Raw genomic sequence first — 6,116 nt, forward strand, 5'->3', positions numbered from 1 at the left:
GGAAATCGGTTCAGATTTAGATATATCTCCCATATATAGCTTTCGCCCGATTTACACTCATATGGCCACAGAGGCTAATTTTTTGCACCGATTTAGTTGAAATTTTGCACAGGGAGTAGAATTAGCATTGTTGCTATGCGTGCCAAATTTGGTTGAAATCGGTTCTGATTTAGATATAGCTCCCATATATATGTTTTTCTGATTTCGACAAAAATGGTCAAAATACCAACATTTTCCTTGTAAAATCGCCACTGCTTAGTCGAAAAGTTGTAAAAATGACTCTAATTTTTCTAAACTTCTAATACATATATATCGAGCGATAAATCATAAATAAACTTTTGCGAAATTTCCTTAAAATTGCTTCAGATTTAAATGTTTCCCATATTTATACCCTTCACCACTACTGTGGTACAGGGTATAATAAGTTTGTGCATTTGTATGTAACGCCAAGAAGGAGTAATCATAGACCAACCTTTTAGTATACGGATCGGCTTAGAATTAAATTCTGAGTCGATTTAGCGATGTCCGTCTGTCTGTCCGTCTGTCTGTCCGTCTGTCTGTCTGTCTGTCTGTCTGTCTGTCTGTCTGTTGATGTATTTTTGTGTGCAAAGTACAGCTCGCAGTTTTAGTCCGATTGTCCTAAAATTTGGTATAGGGTCCTGTTTCGGCTCAAAGACGATCCCTATTGATTTTGAAAAAAATCGGTTAAGATTTAGATATAGCTGCCATATATATTTTTCACCGATCTGGTCATAATTGGCGTGTATATCAACCGATCTTCCTCAAATTCCGTACATCCGAATATTTTATGAGTCTCGAAAAACTTGCAAAATATCAGCCAAATCGGTTCAGATTTAGATATAGCTCCCATATATAGCTTTCGCCCGATTTACACTCATTTGCCCACAGAGGCCAATTTTTTGCTCCGATTTAGTTGAAATTTTGCACAGGGAGTAGAATTAGCGTTGTAACTATGCGTGCCAAATTTGCTTCAAATCGGTTCAGATTTGGATATATCTCCCATATAAAGCTTTCGCCCGATTTACACTCATATGACCACAGAGGCCAATTTTTAACTCCGATTTAGTTGAAATTTTGCACAGGGAGTAGAATTAGCATTGTAACTATGCGTGCCAAATTTGGTTGAAATCAGTTCAGATTTAGATATAGCTCCCATATATAGCTTTCGCCCGATTTACACTCATATGACCACAGAGGCCAATTTTTAACTCCGATTTAGTTGAAATTTTGCACAGGGAGTAGAATTAGCATTGTAGCTATGCGTGCCAAATTTGGTTGAAATCGGTTCAGATTTAGATATATCTCCCATATATAGCTTTCGCCCGATTTACACTCATATGTCCACAGAGGCCAATTTTTAACTCCGATTTAGTTGAAATTTTGTACAGGGAGTAGAATTAGCATTGTTGCTATGCGTGCCAAATTTGGTTGAAATCGGTTCAGATTTAGATATATCTCCCATATATAGCTTTCGCCCGATTGACACTCATATGTCCACAGAGGCCAATTTTTAACTCCGATTTAGTTGAAATTTTGCACAGGGAGGAGAATAAGCATTGTTGCTATGCGTGCCAAATTTGGTTGAAATCGGTATAGATTTAGATATAGCTTCCATATATATGTTTTTCTGATTTCGACAAAAATGGTCAAAATACCAACATTTTCCTTGTAAAATCGCCACTGCTTAGTCGAAAGGTTGTAAAAATGACTCTAATTTTCCTAAACTTCTAATACATATATATCGAACGATAAATCATAAATAAACTTTTTTGAAGTTTCCTTAAAATTGCTTCAGATTTAAACGTTTCCCATATTTTTTTACTAACATTGTGTTCCACCCTAGTGCATTAGCCGACTTAAATTTTGAGTCTATAGATTTTGTAGAAGTCTATCAAATTCTTCCAGATCGAGTGATATTTAAATGTATGTATATGGGACAAACCTTTATATATAGCCCCCAACACATTTGACGGATGTGATATGGTATCGAAAATTTAGATCTACAAAGTGGTGCAGGGTATAATATAGTCGGCCCCGCCCGACTTTAGACTTTCCTTACTGGTTTTTTACTAACATTGTGTTCCACCCACACAAAAAAATTTTTTTTTTGATTCAATCACGAAATTAATTGATCCAATTAATTTTTAATTGAAATGTCTTCAATCACAGAAATGATAGTATCAATTAAAAAATTAATTGAAGGTCAATTAAAAAGTTAATTGATCCAATTGAAGAATTAATTGATACTATTATTTTTGTGATTGATTTTTGTTTCAATTAAAAAATTTGTTGAATCAATTAAATTTGTAATTGAATATTTTTTAAAACTCAATTAAAATTTTAATTGGAAAATTTTTCGTGAAATTTTTTTGTGTGCCCTAGCGCATTAGCAGACTTAAATTTTGAGTCTATAGATTTTGTAGAAGTCTATCAAATTCTGTCCAGATCGAGTGATATTTAAATGTACGTATTTGGGACAATCCTTTGTATATAGCCCCCAACACATTTGACGGATATGATATGGTATCGAAAATTTAGATCTACAAAGTGGTGCAGGGTATAATATAGTCGGCCCCGCCCGACTTTAGACTTTCCTTACTTGTTTTTATACCCTTCACCACTACTGTGGTACAGGGTATAATAAGTTTGTGCATTTGTATGTAACGCCAAGAAGGAGTAATCATAGACCAACCTTTTAGTATACGGATCGGCCTAGAATTAAATTCTGAGTCGATTTAGCGATGTCCGTCTGTCTGTCTGTCCGTCTGTCTGTCCGTCTGTCTGTCCGTCTGTCTGTCTGTCTGTCTGTCTGTTGATGTATTTTTGTGTGCAAAGTACAGCTCGCAGTTTTAGTCCGATTGTCCTAAAATTTGGTATAGGGTTCTGTTTCGGCTCAAAGACGATCCCTATTGATTTTGGAAAAAATCGGTTCAGATTTAGATATAGCTGCCATATATATTTTTCACCGATCTGGTCATAATTGGCGTGTATATCAACCGATCTTCCTCAAATTCCGTACATCCGAATATTTTATGAGTCTCGAAAAACTTGCAAAATATCAGCAAAATCGGTTCAGATTTAGATATAGCTCCCATATAAAGCTTTCGCCCGATTTACATTCATTTGCCCACAGAGGCCAATTTTTTGCTCCGATTTAGTTGAAATTTTGCATAGGGAGAAGACTTAGCATTGTAGCTATGCGTGCCAAATTTGGTTGAAATCGGTTCAGATTTGGATATACCTCCCATATATAGCTTTCGCCCGATTTACACTAATATGACCACAGAGGCCAATTTTTAACTCGGATTTAGTTGAAATTTTGCACAGAGAGTAGAATTAGCATTGTTGCTATGCGTGCCAAATTTGGTTGAAATCGGTTCAGATTTAGATATAGCTCCCATATATATGTTTTTCTGATTTCGACAAAAATGCTCAAAATACCAACATTTTCCTTGTAAAATCGCCACTGCTTAGTCCAAAAGTTGTAAAAATGACTCTAATATTCCTAAACTTCTAATACATATATGTCGAGCGATAAATCATAAATAAAGTTTTGCGAAGTTTCCTTAAAATTGCTTCAGATTTAAATGTTTCACATATTTATACCCTTCACCACTACTGTGGTACAGGGTATAATAAGTTTGTGCATTTGTATGTAACGCCAAGAAGGAGTAATCATACACCAACCTTTTAGTATACGGATCGGCCTAGAATTAAATTCTGAGTCGATTTAGCGATGTCCGTCTGTCCGTCTGTCTGTCCGTCTGTCTGTCCGTCTGTCTGTCTGTCTGTCTGTCTGTCTGTTGATGTATTATTGTGTGCAAAGTACAGCTCGCAGTTTTAGTCCGATTGTCCTAAAATTTGGTATAGGGTCCTGTTTCGGCTCAAAGACGATCCCTATTGATTTTGGAAAAAATCGGTTCAGATTTAGATATAGCTGCGATATATATTTTTCACCGATCTGGTCATAATTGGCGTGTATATCAACCGATCTTCCTCAAATTCCGTACATCCGAATATTTTATGAGTCTCGAAAAACTTGCAAAATATCAGCAAAATCGGTTCAGATGTAGATATAGCTCCCATATATAGCTTTCGCCCGATTTACACTCATTTGCCCACAGAGGCCAATTTTTTGCTCCGATTTAGTTGAAATTTTGCATAGGGAGTAGAATTAGCATTGTAGCTATGCGTGCCAAATTTGGTTGAAATCGGTTCAGATTTGGATATACCTCCCATATAAAGCTTTCGCCCGATTTACACTCATTTGCCCACAGAGGCCAATTTTTTCCTCCGATTTAGTTGAAATTTTGCATAGAGAGTAGAATTAGCATTATAGCTATGCGTGCCAAATTTGGTTGAAATCGGTTCAGATTTGGATATACCTCCCATATATAGCTTTCGCCCGATTTACACTCATATGACCACAGAGGCCAATTTTTAACTCGGATTTAGTTGAAATTGTGCACAGAGAGTAGAATTAGCATTGTTGCTATGCGTGCCAAATTTGGTTGAAATCGGTTCAGATTTAGATATAGCTCCCATATATATGTTTTTCTGATTTCGACAAAAATGCTCAAAATACCAACATTTTCCTTGTAAAATCGCCACTGCTTAGTCCAAAAGTTGTAAAAATGACTCTAATATTCCTAAACTTCTAATACATATATGTCGAGCGATAAATCATAAATAAAGTTTTGCGAAGTTTCCTTAAAATTGCTTCAGATTTAAATGTTTCACATATTTTTTTACTAATATTGTGTTCCACCCTAGTGCATTAGCCGACTTAAGTTTTGAGTCTATAGATTTGTAGAAGTCACAAACAAACCTTTATATATAGCCCCCAACCCATTTGACGGATGTGATATGGTATCGAAAATTTAGATCTACAAAATGGTGCAGGGTATAATATAGTCGGCCCCGCCCGACTTTAGACTTTCCTTACTTGTTTTTTTTTTAATTTTGTAGATTTTCGTAAAATGTTTTTAAATTTTGGTAGATATTTTTATTTTTTATAAAGTTTGACACTAGTTTTGATCAAATATTTGCATAGTGAGATTACACCCTGAGACGATATAACGATGTTCGTCTGGCTGTCTGTGGTAATTATGATACATCCACTGTAAAGAAGCTATCGTTGTTAAATTTTTGTCTGTAGGCAGGTCAAGGGCTATATTGGCCTATGTATTGATATAGCCCCTACATAGACTAATTTCTCGCAATGACTTCGTGAAAGCATGGAAGCCTGAATCTAAAATAGTTTCAAGTCAATTAATAGCTACACTCAAAAAAAGTTTACTTGGATCCAAAGGTTTTGACCTTCCCTTAAGGATTTTGCTATTGATTACGAGCCAAAGATGCGGCTTCTTTAAAATAAAGATATTTTTTGCGACCTATCTGGCTTTAAATCTAGGTCCATAAAAAACTAAAATTAGGATACAGATCTCATTTACTAAATTTTAATTCTCTTTTCGCGTTTTATTAATAAAGGTACTCACGTACAAACAAATGCCAGCTTAAAAATTCAAATTATAACGGATACTTCAAAGTAAAAAATTTTTTCTTAATTCAAAAAAAAAAAAAAAACTTTGAACCAAAGACGCTAAATCCTCAAACTAAGTGTTAGCTTATATTTGATGCTTATTTATCTTAAATAGAAATTAAATTTTGACAACATTTTGACAAAATTTTCTATAGAAATAAAATTTTGACAAACTTCGCTGTAGAATTAAAATTTTTAAAAATTTTTTATTGTAATACAATTTTGACAAAATTTTCTATAGAAATAAAATTGTGACAACATTTTCTAGAGAAATAAAATTTTGAAAAAATTTTCTATAAAAATAAAATTTTTAGAAATTTTCTATGGTACTAAATTTTTGACAAATTTTTTCAATATTTCAGTTAATTTAAGGACAATTTCTTTAAATCAAAAACGTGTTTCTTTACATTAAGTTCAAAGACATGCGACTTTAACGGAGGGACGAAAATTTATAAAATTTCTGTCCTAAATTGAATGAAATTTTTTTTTTTGAAGCGAAGACTATAAACTTTATTTTAAATAAGATTTCATTATTCTACAAAAATTTGTCCTT

This window comes from Haematobia irritans, chromosome 2 (genome assembly GCF_050003625.1).
Source record: "Haematobia irritans isolate KBUSLIRL chromosome 2, ASM5000362v1, whole genome shotgun sequence".
Taxonomy (NCBI): domain Eukaryota; kingdom Metazoa; phylum Arthropoda; class Insecta; order Diptera; family Muscidae; genus Haematobia; species Haematobia irritans.